This window comes from Sinocyclocheilus rhinocerous, unplaced genomic scaffold, assembly GCF_001515625.1.
Source record: "Sinocyclocheilus rhinocerous isolate Xijiao unplaced genomic scaffold, SAMN03320098_v1.1 scaffold444, whole genome shotgun sequence".
Classification (NCBI taxonomy): Eukaryota; Metazoa; Chordata; class Actinopteri; order Cypriniformes; family Cyprinidae; genus Sinocyclocheilus; species Sinocyclocheilus rhinocerous.
Window position 1 is genome coordinate 1,324,047 of NW_015645540.1, and position 16,183 is coordinate 1,340,229.

General features: G+C 42.4%; 1 pseudogene; it reads left to right on the forward strand.

The window, feature by feature from the left end:
- Window positions 1-2,890: 2,890 nt before the first annotated feature.
- Window positions 2,891-4,037, forward strand: LOC107706359 (complement C1q-like protein 2; annotated as a pseudogene).
- Window positions 4,038-16,183: the final 12,146 nt, after the last annotated feature.

The following is a 16,183-nucleotide window of genomic DNA, read 5'->3' on the forward strand; positions in this document are numbered from 1 at the left end:
TGAAATGATCCGTCATTTTCTAAATATGTATTTGTTTTTGTTTTTTTCGAGCGAAACGATCAGTCATTTCTAAAAATATAATAATGTATATACTTTTTAACCATAATGCTCGTCTTGCACTAGCTTTGTGATGCTCGTCCATGACTTCACACATTACGCAGACACATAGTCAAGTAGTCAAGTACCAACTCCGGTTCAAAAAGGTAGGGTAGGGTGAAAAACTCCATCTCATTTTCTCCTCCAACTTCAAAATCTTCTGACATCGTTGTTTTACCTTTTTTTGTAAAGGGCATATGATTTAGTCTTTGCACGTTCGCTTTGTAAAGACTGGGTCAGTATACTTCCGCCTACGTCACGCATGTCCTTTCCAACGTGACTACGTAATGCATGAAGTTGTGATCCCAGAGCTAGTGCAAGATGAGTTATGGTTAAAAAGTATATGGCTCTACACGATCCCAGCCGAGGAATAAGGTTCTTATCTAGTGAAATGATCCGTCATTTTCTAAATATGTATATTTATTTATTTTTTTCGAGCGAAACGATCAGTCATTTCTAAAAATATAATAATGTATATACTTTTTAACCATAATGCTCGTCTTGCACTAGCTTTGTGATGCTCGTCCATGACTTCACACATTACGCAGACACATAGTCAAGTAGTCAAGTACCAACTCCGGTTCAAAAAGGTAGGGTAGGGTGAAAAACTCCATCTCATTTTCTCCTCCAACTTCAAAATCTTCTGACATCGTTGTTTTACCTTTTTTTGTAAAGGGCATATGATTTAGTCTTTGCACGTTCGCTTTGTAAAGACTGGGTCAGTATACTTCCGCCTACGTCACGCATGTCCTTTCCAACGTGACTACGTAATGCATGAAGTTGTGATCCCAGAGCTAGTGCAAGATGAGTTATGGTTAAAAAGTATATACATTTAAATTTTTTTAGAAATGACTGATCGTTTCGCTAGATAAGACCCTTATTCCTCGGTTGGGATCGTGTAGAGCCCTTTGAAGCTGCATTAAAACTGCAATTAAATGATTTTCATTACTGTCCACCTCTGTCTATTTTTGGCTTAAAACTCACAGAGAAACAACAGACCTCTGTTCAATCGTCAATTCTCTTCTCCCCTCCCTTTTCTCCAATCAGCATTCTCATTACACTCACAGAGGTGGGAATGAGTAAAAATTAGGCCAATCACAAATAAAAGAACAAACCTCCAAGGAAAAAGTACGTTTTGAGCCAGTTCATGACTAACAAACTTCATACAGTTTGCCATAACTCTTAAAGGGTTGTGGCTAGAAGGGATACAGCTACGACCGGAAAGTAACAAATTAAATTTGCTATCTATTAGATTGTGTTTTTCTACACCTACCCCGACTCTAAACCTACCCCTTATAATAATGCAAATACAGTAATTATTGTTGTTCAGCGTGACAAAAATCACACAATATTGATGTGCACATGCCCAGTAAGCCCAGGGGCCCGTTCTTCGTATGTCGCTTATTACATCCGAGATGATATCATCGCGCTAATCAGGATCTGGCTAATTCGGTTCTTCGAACGCACCTGTTGTTGATGATTAGTTTGGCTGGATTGAGTTATCTGAGATAATTGCGCGTTCATGGGTTGGTTTAAAAGGGGCTATGTATCGATACTCGAAACCACGATCAGCAATGCAGTGATTGGCTGGCGGCAAGACAGCAACGTAATGACATCATTATTATTTTAAATTATTGTCCCTGGATTAGTAGGGTACTCAAGTAGCGTTGGTAAGGAACAGATTTTAAGTATCAATTCTGCTTAAAAAGATGCCATCTAATCCTGTTTACATTAAATAAGCCTACTCCCGAGCAGGTTTAAGCTTACGGACCTGTTGCAATGACAGCAACTCCGGGATGAGCTTCGAAAAACCAAACTATCCAAGATCATGCCAAATCGTCAACAATCAAATCCAGCTAACTGAGTTAGCGACGTACGAAGAACGGCCCTGGTGGCCGTAGCTGTATCCCATAGACTGTATCTAGCCTCAACCCTCTTAAAGGGGAAGTACACAAGTACATCAACAGAATACACAGACGCTGTTATGATACTATCTGAATCACAAACCTTTATAAATACCCCAATTACACCAGAAATAAGTGTAAGTGTGCTTAACAATAATTTGAGGTCAAAATTATAAAGATGAGGCTGCTCTACATATATCACTCTACAGATTACTTATTTATGCTCAAAGTAGAGAAGAGAACATGTTTTAGAGCAACTTTATTAGTGTGGAGGAATTTTTATTAGTATGCTGCCATGGATAAAAAGTGAAGAGGAAGTGCAGAAGAACACAATAAACAGGCCTTTTAAAGGAGGCATTCCCAGTCTGGATGACCTCATTTGGGGAGGTCACTAACTTATCTTTAAATATCCGTGACAATGACAGTATCCGTGACAATCAGATGATGCTTTGTGACCTGAAGAGCTTCTCCGGCACCTGAACCATCTCTGATATTGCCTTGATTTAAATTTTTTTAAATATTTGTACTTTAACTTATATAGAGTATTTGAAGATAGATTACATATACTGCTAAAAAAAAAAATTGTAATCAATAAATTAACTTCTGCCTCCCGGGTCATCGATTTATGACTTTGAGCCAGAACAGACCATGGAGAGTCTTCTGTCCAATTGTAAGTATTTTAATATGCTTATAATTTAGGTCAGATTCAACTTATTTATAATGATTAATAATAGGCCTGCATGGAGTTAATAATCTAGTAATGCATTTATTATGCTGAAAATGTACTTTTAGTGCACTCAATTCTACATCTGACTTGTCCTGATTGATTAGTGAAATAAGCAAAACCCTCACAACATCAGTCTAAAGTACAAATGTTTACAAAATTATGCAACCTTAAGAAAAGGTATCAAAGCTTTTGTAACAGCGTTTGCAAATCAAAGCTGAATTGTGGAATAATTACAGGAGTAATTTGAGTACCTGAAAAATAACTGACGATGGTGGTGTTACAAGTGGTACTGCTGCTCTGTGCTGGGAGTTCACTTGCAACAGATTCATGTTCACCAAATGTGAACATATATGCTGAGCTCGAGAAACTGAAAAACGGATGAAAGGATACAAAAATTAGAAGAAACACTGACCAAAGTATTGAGTGAGAATGAAGGTAAGGTGGAAAAGTGGTTGCATTTTTTTCAACGTCATTATGGAAAAACGCCAATTTATGAACTATTTTAAAGAAATTGCAACTTACACATCTGTTTAAGTTCATTGTTTAGCAACACTGTGACTTTTATCATCTTTGTGTATTTGAACAGCTTTGAAACCAATATTACAAGATTCACAAAATAAGCTTAAATCTGTCCAAAAGGAGAATGAAGGCAAGTAAAAGGCACACTTTGTTGACATTTAAATTTTTTTTAATTACATATTTTATTTTGTTATACATTTCATACCAGTCTATTCGTTTATTCACAGCCAAAAAGGTTGCCTTTTCTGCTGGACTTCTGGAATCTGGAACAGGACACACTGGGCCCATTAATACTCCGAAAACTCTGGTCTACAAAAAAGTCTTCAGTAATATTGGAGGTGCCTATGACCCAAATACTGGTAAGTCCTGTAAAGAGAATATCATGACAAATGCAGAATCCTCTTCATATATGATATGTTCTGTGGCTACTTTGTACATGTGCATTGCAGGTGTTTTCACAGCACCAGTGAAAGGAGCCTATTACTTAAGATTTTACGGTCATAGTCATGGTGGACCAAATATGGCAGTCAGTCTCTTGAAGAATGGTAAAACCCAGTGCTCAGTGTTTGCTTGGAAGCCTACCTCCAATGGTAATGCCAGCAATGGTGTTGTTCTCACACTGGAGACCGGTGATCAAATTTCTACACAACTTTGGCAGAACACCTGGGTTTTTGATGATCCAGCAAGTTACACCAGTTTCGGTGGTTTTCTGATTTTCCCCCTGTGAATGTCTAAATCTTATTTAACCCATATCTAGCGCAGAATGCAATATGAAACAATTATTTTATGGAACTTAATTGATCCTGTGTGAAAGATCTAAAAATCCTCAAATGCAAACTATGTGTTTTGCTTCAAGAGAGCAACCATACATTTGTTTTACTTTCTTTCTTTTAATAATCATTTAGCATTTAATCATTTTATTATTCAGTTTTATCATATAATCATTTATAATCATTGATTGAAATATTATATTAGTTTTCTTATATTATTTTCTCCATTGTTGTTTAGTCTTATGACTATGTTTCAAGGGCTGTTTGTCTTCATGAATAAGAGTGGGAATGTTTATGGAAATTCAAGGTTTATGGGATGTTGTTTGGAATAACACTACTTGGATTTGTATTCTTCACTCTCAGAAATAAAGGTACAACAGCTGTCACTGGGGTGGTATTTTTTCTAAAGGTACATATTTGTACCTAAAGGGTCCATTTTGGTACTTTAAAGGTACATATTGGTACTTAAAATGTACATATTAGAACCTAATAGGAACAAAAGTGTACCCTTTGAAAAGGTACCAGCCCAGTGACAACTGTTGTACCTTTATTTCTGCGAGTGTTCAGATGAAGTCTGAGCATTGAAATGTACACAACAAAGACTATTCAATAAACGTTGCTCCTTTTTTATCAGCATCACTTCGTCTCCTGCTTCTGTTCTTCTCTGACTTTTCTCAATCAACTTCTTGGCTGATAGAAGACTGTAAAAAGAGTTTTGGGTACTAGACAAGACTTGCTTTTATAACAGGTTTTTGGGTATTAGGCAATTTTGCTGACTAGTTGTTCTGTTACCAGACAAAACAGATATTTTCTGATAGGATCTGGCGTACGGGGCTGGATGTAAGTGAACTACATCTTAGCAAATAAGAGTAAATAACAGGCATAAAGAAAGGGAGATCATTGCTTTTTAGTTAGGGAGATAATTTACCTTTTAGTTTTTAGGGGCCCTTTTTATGCCGACATCACAATTGACGAATAACTGGAGGCGGCCAATACAAACCAGCACAGAGTCGGCTACATTAGGGGCTTAAAATGTGATCTTTGGGTGTCAGAATCGATGGAGTACAGGCTCCAATTTGAAATTTTATCACATACCTGCTGCCATGCCAGACAAAAAAACAACAACAGCTGTAATAAAACGAGCGGACTGACAGAAACGATCATCAAAAATGCTCGCGTTTGCACACACTTATTATCAGTTAATGTTAAATAAACTGTTGTCTTTTATGGATTACGAACCTGGTTTAGTTATGAGTGTAAAGATTTCTCATGCATGCCCACCTATTCAGACATTGGGGAACAAGTTAACTAATGACCAGCGGCTAAATATAAAGGAAACCCTTTGTGTCATCTCGCTTTCTACAATTGCCATAAGTGCAATTGTAGAGAGAGGGAACAGTGAAGGCCCATGTTATGTGTCAGGTGTGTGTTCAAGTAGTTGCATTTGCTTAAAATCGCCACTGTTAGTACATAGTTATAGGCATCTAAAGATTTATATGCTCTCAGTTTCTATTTACTATACACACTCTGTTTCTCTATCTGTTGAACAAGCAAACAAAACTTGCTAGCTAGCATTAGTGAAGCGGTCAGGGGAATATTTCTGCCTCCACCTAAGCTCCGCCCATAAAAAAACTTTAGGTTACTAACGTAACCCCGGTTCTCTGATAACATGAAGTGAGGTATCTCATTATGGGAAAGCCCCAGGCGTGACTGACTGCAGAAGCACCAATGACACCATGTCTGCCAATCACGTCAGACCAATCACTGCAGTGATCAGGGAGTCCCGCTTCCCTGTATATAACCCACAGCTACCTGCTGTAACGTCATTCTCTGCATATCTCTTCTCTGTGCAGGACAAGCAAGGAGGGCAATATTGTGAGATACCTCACTTCATGTTATCAGAGAACGGGGGTTACGTTAGTAACCTAAAGTTGTCTTTCTAACATTTGTTCGGTGTCTCACTATGGGATATAGACCACTCCCATATTGCCGATATGCTGACGAAGCAGACTAAAGATGACTATGATCTGGATTCTACCTCTCTGACCCAACTCAAGTGATTAAAACAGATCAGTATAGTCTGAAAAATTCGACAATAAGTAAAATGGAAATACCCAAGTGCTTAATGGATTACTTGTCCACTCTCTCCCAGGACAGAGTGGGCAAATGAAGGTTCTGTCACATCCAGTCTATAGAACCTCACAAAGGTATGTGGGGAAGACCAGCTAGCTGCCGCACATATTTCCTGAATAGAAATGCCCTTAAATAGAGCCCAGGACGTAGCTATCCCTCTAGTAGAGTGAGCTCGTAACTCCCTTGGAGGCTCTATATTCGTGTTATTGTAACATAACAGGATCGCCTCTACAACCCAGTGCAAGAGTCGCTGACGGGAGACAGGCTTTCCTTTAAAAGAGTCAGCCCACGAAACAAAAAGCTGATTGCTGTTGCAAAGTGCCCTGGTTCTTTGTACATACATTTGTAGAGTCCGCACCAGACATAAACAGTGTAGCCGCTCTTCCTCAGAACCTAAGAAAAGTGGTGGATGGAAAGCCATCAGATCCACTGACTGACCTGAACCAGAGTGATCGAATACTTTAGGCAAAAACTCCAGATTAGTCCTAAAAGTTACCTTCTAAACACCCAGAGTGAACATCATACATGAGGAGTGGACTGATAACGTGTGCAGTTCACTCACCCTTTTTTGCAGTAGTAAGAGCAAGTAACAGAGCAGTCTTTAAAGAAAGCAGCTTTAAGGAGATGCTCTCAATGGGCTCGAACGGGGCTTTGGATAGCGCGTTCAGGACCACGGTTCCTCTCATAAATCAGCAAACAAGAGGATGCTGGCCTATAGTGCCCGAGTCGAGTCCTATATGGCATGCTGAGATAACGGCAAAGTAAACCTTAAAGTCTGCGTGAACCGGAAGTTGCTGTCGGCTTTATTTCAGTGTAGTGATGTATTTCCAGCTGAAACGGAATATTGAATAGAGGGCATGGTTTTATTTTTGCGCTCCTCCTCTCTGTCTCTCACTCATAGCAATCTAACGGTTGGAGGGGTGTGTTTAAGGATATTCTGCCCAAGCCATCAAACTGATGTCGTCAGAGAAGGAATGCCAGGTTCCCTCTGGACAATAAATCCGCTCCCCTGTTCATTATTCCTGGAACAGGCGTCGCGTGCAATGACAGGAGTTTCGTGCTGCCCTACATTATCAGTTTCTTCGCTAACGTGAAGTTTGAAAGAGCGTACGCCACGCTGCCGATTTATATATGCTATCACCGTTGTATTGTCCGTTTTGACCAATAAATGATGATTCTTGAGAAATTGGACAAACTGTCTCAGAGCCAGAAACACTGTCAGAAGCTCTAGAAAATATATGTGCTCTTCCCTCAGTGCCGGAGACCAAACTCCTCTCACTGTTCTGCCCTCGAACATAGCTCCCCAGCCCGTGAGGGATGCGTCCGTTGTCTCCACTTTCCTCAAAAAGTCAGAGGGCATCCTGTCCTGAGAAATGATGGGGCTCTCCAGTGACGGGGAGCGCTCATGCATACTGGTGAGACGCACACTCTGCGGCTGAGACAGCTCCTGGAGCGGATCCCCTGTGCCGCGGCCCAGTTCTGAAATTCCCTCATTTGCAGTAGTCCCAGGGGGACTGCTAGTGTTGAGGCCATCAGACCCAGCAACCAGAGGCATAATCTGAGAGAGACTGTTTTCCCTCGTTGAAAAAGGGAGATGCAGCGGAAAAATGCCTCAATGCGCTCCTCTGACAGAAAAGCTCGAAATGTCACTGAATTCATCCTGAGACCCAAGTAGATTATCTCCTGTGACGGGGTCATGCAGCTCTTTGTCTGGTTTATTTTGAAACCTAGTCTCTTCAGATGAGTCACCAGTGTATTTGTATCGAGAACTGCTTGTTGCGGAGACGGTGATAATCCATCCACCTCACAGGTGTGGCATATCAAGATGCTGATTAGACAGCATGATTATTGCGCAGGTGTGCAAAATGTGCAGTTTTACTGTATTGGGGGGTCCGAAAACCAGTCAGTATCTGGTGTGACCACCATATGCCTCACGCAGTGCAACAAGATTTTGAGTTCAGCTCATGAAAAATGGGGGCAAAAACAAAAGTGTTGCGTTTATAATTTTGTTCAGTGTATTATACTCCATTCATTATTTTACTTTTCAATTCCGTTTTAAACGCTGTTCTTGTATTCAAATAAAGCACAGTCTAACTGCTGCGCACGTGCCACGATATCGATATAGAAACAGCTGTATCGATACCCGTGTCATCAAATACGTGTGACATTACATCGTTGTATCGATGCATCGAAGACAGCCCTAGTAGCTAATCAGCTGTGCACCCACTATTGTCTAGAAATGTGTGGATTAATATAGAATATCTGTCGTTCTTGTTACTTGGAGTCATGATAAAGGATGGAGCAAAACGCTGGTTTACAAACTGCAGTGATTTATCAGTGCTCCATGATAAGTCTGTGTTTGGCTAACGCATATAACATTATTGTTTGGGTCTTTGCTACATTCCGTTTCCGACATGCGCTGTATGCAGTCGACCAGGGCTGGGCAACTTCAGTCCTGAAGGGCCACTCTCCTGCAGAGTTTAGCTCCAACCCTAATCAAACACACCTGTGTGTTTGATTAGGGTTGGAGCTAAACTCTGCAGGATAGTGGCCCTCCAGGACCGAAGTTGCCCATCCCTGCAGTAGACCAATCACAACAGACTGTTGCAAAGGAGGGGTTTGGAAAGATGAATCTTTGAACTAATCATTTGAGAGCCATTGAGAAATAAGTTAAAATTAAATGCATATTTGTAGAAAAGTGGGTTTGACTGCCCACCTTCTGGACATGGAACTGTCCGAGATATTGTTCAAAAAGAAGAAAAATGGTCCAACTCGCAAATGCACTATGGTGCAATGGTGGTGTTTATTTACAGTCAAGTACTTGTGGTCTTTGCACTTGACCACTTGACTACTTATATGAAGTATTTCCTGTATTTGGTCCAAGTGTTCAAGTGAGCATGAAGACCACAAGTGTGTGTAGAACTTTTCATTACCTGATGGGACACACTTATAGTGTTTACAGAGCTTTATTTTTATTTTAAATACTTTTCATTTTAAAATCAACTTCTAAATGTCTGTTCAGTAGTCCCTATAACAGATGACACAATTTAATTTTCTTGTGCAAATTAAGTGATAAAAAGCAGTTGCACAAAACTGTTATGTACAAAATAAATATCACCACTACTCATTTGCACCAATAAAACGTGCAACTCTTTTTTTCTACCAAATTATAAGTAATATCTAATTATTATTAATATTTAACATACATTGGAAAGATTTCTGTGACCTCTCGTGAGATCTCGGTAAAAAGTCTCACAATTTATTTCCAGAACATGATTGCCAGTGGTTCATGAACAGTTCGATAAATCCTGTCACAATTATTATTTTCGTAACATTAATTTTAGCTCCTGAATTTCATTTCATTATAACTACTTGTCACTGTATTCCTCCATCAACTGGTTAGCCAGTCAAAAGTTTTTGTTCAACTTATCTCTAGTGTTCTACATAAACCAAACTATTACATCACTCAGACCTCAAACTAGAGGACACACAGACAGCCTTATACAGGTGCATCTCAATAAATTAGAATGTCGTGGAAAAGTTCATTTATTTCAGTAATTCAACTCAAATTGTGAAACTCGTGTATTAAATAAATTCAATGCACACAAACTGAAGTAGTTTAAGTCTTTGGTTCTTTTAATTGTGATGATTTTGGCTCACATTTAACAAAAACCCACCAATTCACTATCTCAACAAATTAGAATACTTCATAAGACCAATAAAAAAAACATTTTTAGTGAATTGTTGGCCTTCTGGAAAGTATGTTCATTTACTGTACATGTACTCAATACTTGGTATTGGCGTGGCATGGAGGTGATCAGTTTGTGGCATTAGTCGTCATCATTTAACCAACTTTTGGCGCTTTTGGCAGTGTGGGCAGGTGCCACTAATTTATTGAGATGCACCTGTAGATGTATATTACATAAACGTTATTCACTCCTCCTTTGTGTCACGATGCGGTGTGGATAAAGCACACGGTGCAAGGGTATCCAGAAGTGAGTCTTTAATTATCAATCCGAGAGAGTTGAACACAGAAGAACATAAGGGTAAAGCACCACAACATAACTTCAAAGCAAGACAAAGGAACTGAGGAAAACACAAGGCATATAAACACATGTTAAGTAATCAGGGAGAACTGAAACAGGTGGAGAACTAAATCAAAACGGGTGAACAGAATAGACTAATCACGGAACAACGGAAAACTGGGTCAAGGCAGAAAGAACAGAAACACAGGGAATTCAAAACCAAAACAGAACATAAACGTGAAATTACGCCCCCCTCCGAAAGCCACATAACATCGAGGGGTGGGAGGTCCCTCAGGACAGGCTTGGACCGGACGAGATGCCTCCAAGGTGGTACCGGATCCGGGTCCCATGGCGGAGCGGGCAGCTCGGGGAGGCCATGGTCGAGCGGGCAGCTCGGGGAGGCCATGGCCGAGCGGACAGTTCGGGGAGGCCATGGTGGATCAGGGGACTCAGGTGGCCATGGCGGATCAGGGGACTCAGGAGGCCATGGCGGATCAGGGCACTCAGGAGGCCATGGCGGATCAGGGCACTCAGGAGGCCATGGCGGATCCTCCGTGGCCTTAGCCGGCTCGGCCACGGGTATATGGTCCCCCCAAAAAAATTTCTTGGGGAAAACTAGGAATTCTGGGGGGCGCTCTGGAGGAGCGGGCACTGGAGCGAGCTCTGTGGCTGAAGCCGACACTGGAGCGAGGACGAGGGCTGAGAGCAGTCTTTCTCCTCAGATTCCTTTTCTGGTTACGGGTGAATAGGGCGGACGGCGGGCTCAAGTCCTGAGCGGCCGGCGGCCTCGATTTCCGAGCGGCCGGCAGTTTTGACTTCAGAGCCGCCAGCGGGCTTGACTGAGGAACGGCCGAGCTCCTGGGCTAAGGACTATGGTGAAGCTTCGGAGAGTTTGGGGACACCCTAGCTTCGGCAAGTGGGCAGAGCCATTGGTGAGGTATGTGAGGGTTCCCGGCGTGAGGTGAGCTGGGGAGACACGGCGTGCTCCTGAGGGGGCTGGATGAGGAGACTTGAGATTCGCCTTTACTACTTCCACCTCTAATTCGGAACCATACAAATAGAGGATAACATTAATCAGCTCGATTAAGAGAAAATCACAAGTGTGGACATCACAGCGGATAGTTTCCTTATCCAGCCCTAGCCAAAAACAGGCACAGAGTGCCGTGTCGTGCCAGCTCACCCGGTTGGAGAGCTCGAGGAAATCCTCCACATACCTCTCCAAAGGCCGGTCACCATGTCGAAGGTCCCACAGGCGCTCCTCAGCCCAGTTAGTGTTGCCCGATTCAGTCATCCTGTCTTGTGGTCTTGCTTTCTGTCACAATGCGGTGTGGATGAAGCACACGGTGCAAGGGTATTCAGAAGTGAGTCTTTAATTATCAATCCGAGAGAGTTGAACACAGAAGAACATAAGGGTAAAGCACCACAACGTAACTTCAAAGCAAGACAAAGGAACTGAGGAAAACATAGGGCATATAAACACATGGAAAGTAATCAGGGAGAACTGAAACAGGTGGAGAACTAAATCAAAACAGGTGAACAGAATAGACTGATCGGGGAACAACGAAAAACTGGGTCAAGGCAGAAAGAACAGAAACACAGGGAATTCAAAACCAAAACAGAACATAAACGTGACACTTTGTGTGCCCCCACCAGCCTTTCTTAATGTGAGGGTGCTCTCTGGATAATTTGGTTAGTGCCAATATGTCACTGTTTCTCTGCCATCAAGTCTAAAATTTTTACGTTCACTATTCGGATAACCAAGAGTTAACTATATGTAAATTTAGACATTCAGTTGAATTTAGACATGGGTTTTTAACCCACTATGGATGGCAATCTTCAATTTCACAACTCCAAATAACCTAAACCCTCTTAAACATATTAATCCAGAGTGTGATTTAAATCAGAATTATAAAGGACAAAAGAAGTCGTTATTACCCAGACAGAGCTGGATAACGGTCCGTGTACTTGGCGGCCAACGGATTTTCCTTTTGAAATTAGAAAACAAAAATCGGGAACCAAGCTGTTTCCCGACAATCATTTAGAAACAGGAGAACAAAAATGTATGAAATGACCACATTCTCTCTATCACATGGTTCTGTGCATGTTTTAAGGATAGTGTCAGATGCTTGCAGTCTTTTAACAAAATGCCTTAATTGCAAGAAACCAGGATTCATTTTCAACAACACATTTATCTCACCCTTGTAGAAGGTGTCTGAATGTATGGCTGAATTTGAGGATTGTGTCTGTGTTCTGCCATCTTTTCCTGGATGAATAATGTTCCAGGGCGGGTAGGGGGTGGCCGCTCGATCCCCCCCTCAGACCGACGTGGTGGTTCCCTAGCGCGGGTAGGGGGTGGCCGCTCAATCCCCCCCTCAGGCCGACGTGGTGGTTCTCCAGGGCGTGTAGGGGGCTTAAGTGTGGGATGCCCGGGTTCGGCTGGTGCACGGGTGGGGTTCCTGCTCCGGAGGTCGGGGGGCGCCGGTGGAGGAGAGGCGGCCGGGGAGGAGCGAGGGCGAGTCGGGCAGAGCAGGTTATGCAGGGTCCCCCCCTCAGGCCGACGTGGTGGTTCCCTGGGGCGGGTAGAGGGTGGCCACACGGTCACCCCGTCAGGCCGACGTTGTGGTTCTCCAGGGCGGGAAGAGGGTAGCCGCACGGTCCCCCCGTCAGGCCGACGTTGTGGTTCTCCAGGGCGGGAAGAGGGTAGCCGCACGGTCCCCCCGTCAGGCCGACGTTGTGGTTCTCCAGGGCGGGAAGAGGGTAGCCGCACGGTCCCCCCGTCAGGCCGACGTGGTGGTTCCCTAGGGCGGGAAGAGGGTGGCCGCTCGGTCCCCCCGTCAGGCCGACGTGGTGGTTCTCCAGGGCGGGTAGGGGGTGGCTGCTCGATCCCCTCCTCAGGCCGACGTGGTGGTTCCCTAGGGCGGGTAGGGGGTGGCCGCTCGGTCCCCCCGTCAGGCCGACGTGGTGGTTCTCCAGGGCGGGTAGGGGGGGCCCATTCGGACCCTGGAAGTCCGAGGCGAGGCGGCCAGAACCTAAGTCGATGAGGAGTGACCAGTTGTAAATCCCCGGCGGGGTGACCAGTGGCTTGGTTCTCCGGAGGGCGCGGTTGGCCGGGTCAGTAACCCGGGCTTAAGTGTGGGATGCCCGGGTTCGGCTGGCGAACAGGTTGGGGTGGTTCTCCGGAGGTCCAGGCGGACCACAGTCAACTCTGACCTGGTCCCATAGTCCATAGGAAAGCACAGCAGGTCTGAGGATGAATCACAGACAAACATAAAACATAACCTTTAAACATAAACAACAATAGTCTAAGCCAGTGGTTCTCAAAGTGTGGTACGAGTACCACTAGTGGTACTCATGCTCCCTCTAGTGGTACGCAGAGGAATCACAAAATTAAATATAAATTAATGTTAAAACACAATATATTTCAATTTAATCTTTATTTGAGTAAAGTTTTTTTTTTTTTTTTTAATTTACATTTTAAGTACAGTACCGTTTTTATTTAACTTTTAGTTACAACACATTTTAATTAAAAAAAAATGTATTTACCTGTTTGTAAGCACTGTGCAGTGTTAATGTTCAAACTGTGTATTTACAAAGTTAAAGTGGCTGACAACAATAAATATTATTTTTAGGAATAAAACTGCCTCATTTTTTAACTGTGCATGGCTGTAGCTGAATAATTAGGCCTACTACGCTACTGTATTTTAATGTTGGTCATTATGGTGGTACTTGGAGAGCCAAATATTTTCTGAGGTGGTACTTGGTATAAAAAGTTTGAGAATCACTGGTCTAAACCATAGATCCCCAAAATCACAATTAAAAAAACATTTGAGAAAAAATATAAAAATGAAGAAACTGTTTGCTTTAATCAATATTTACAAGATATTACAATAGAAAGGTTTTCAAAGAATTTGCCAAATTAATTATTACATTACAAATCTAGGTTGTAACTTTCACAGTTCAGTACGGGTCAGCTGACCCTTCCCTTGGTCACTAACATCACTATTCTGATCTGTAAAAACTGACCCGTACTGAACTGTGAAAGTTTTCACAGATCAAAATAGGGATTTACATGACACAGGGAAGGGTCAGCTGGCCCGTAGTGAACTGTGAAAGTTTTCACAGATCAGAATAGGGATTTACATGACTCAGGGAAGGGTCAGCTGACCCGTACTGAACTGTGAAAGTTTTCACAGATCAGAATAGTGATGTACATGACTCAGGGAAGGGTCAGATGACCCGTAGTGAACTGTGAAAGTTTTCACAGATCAGAATAGTGATGTAAGTGACCATGGGAAGGGTCAGCTGACCCGTAGTGAACTGTGAAAGTTAAGTCTTGTCAGTTTAAACATTAAAGTAATTTTAAGCCATTTAAGCCCAAGACATCTCAATGCGGTACTCACGCGCTGTGATAGAGCGTTTCTATGCACACCGCTCACACACCTGAAGTGCACAAACAGATAGCCTTCTCAGACAGCAGGTGAATACCAATGGCTGTCTTGACAAGTAACCTTGAAAGCACAGTTGGTTGTTTTAAGTGAATGTAAACAGTAAAGAAAATATCAAATGTACATCAGTATAACGGATCATTGCATTTCTTATGTAAACAATGTTAATCAAAAAAAGCAAAAGAAAAATTGGATAAATAAATAGCTTTAATGGATATTTGCTTTTATGTTAATGTTAATGTTAATAAAGTAATTAGGTGAGACTACAGTAATACCGGGGGGGTTCTTGGATGTTGGGGGGGGGTGCGAGTGAAATTAGACCAACTTGGGGGGGCGCATGTCCTAAAAGGTTGAAAACCCCTGCTCTAAGTGTCCAACGAAACGAAAAGTCGCTACGAAAAAAAACCCCTGATTTCGGCCCGAAGGACAGCTTCACCTGAATTCACAAATCATGGAGAATGATATTCGGTATTATTTGCATGTCTATGACAGCGCGCTGCGTATTTATAGCCAAAAGAAATCTGAATATCAAACCGCAAACTATCTTTACTGCGGTGATAAGAGAGGCAAAGTAGAGGTCTACACGGAGGACCCGGGACCCGACCCGGGATCCGTACGGGTTCGGGGCTAGGACTATATTTTAAATGGTCAGCCGGGTCCGGGTTGGGTCCCAATCTATTACTTCGGGTCCCGGGTCTGTTTAACATTGTGTGTAATACCCGAGTCGATCGGACTCGGAGAACACCCAGCCGTTATCAGAGTCAGTCAGCACTGTGCGTGTGTTGTTTTGTAACTTTCAACTTGTAAAATTAGGATGAGAAAAGTGTGAGTCAGTAATTTGAAATAAGGTGAAAAAAAAGTTGGTTGTTTTAAGTGAATGTAAACAGTAAAGAAAATATCAAATGTACATCAGTATAACGGATCATTGCATTTCTTATGTAAACAATGTTAATCAAAAAAAGCAAAAGAAAAATTGGATAAATAAATAGCTTTAATGGATATTTGCTTTTATGTTAATGTTAATGTTAATAAAGTAATTAGGTGAGACTACAGTAATACCGGGGGGGTTCTTGGATGTTGGGGGGGGGTGCGAGTGAAATTAGACCAACTTGGGGGGGCGCATGTCCTAAAAGGTTGAAAACCCCTGCTCTAAGTGTCCAACGAAACGAAAAGTCGCTACGAAAAAAAACCCCTGATTTCGGCCCGAAGGACAGCTTCACCTGAATTCACAAATCATGGAGAATGATATTCGGTATTATTTGCATGTCTATGACAGCGCGCTGCGTATTTATAGCCAAAAGAAATCTGAATATCAAACCACAAACTATCTTTACTGCGGTGATAAGAGAGGCAAAGTAGAGGTCTACACGGAGGACCCGGGACCCGACCCGGGATCCGTACGGGTTCGGGGCTAGGACTATATTTTAAATGGTCAGCCGGGTCCGGGTTGGGTCCCAATCTATTACTTCGGGTCCCGGGTCTGTTTAACATTGTGTGTAATACCCGAGTCGATCGGACTCGCCACTAATCATGATGTTAAACTTATAAAAAAACATCTCTTTCA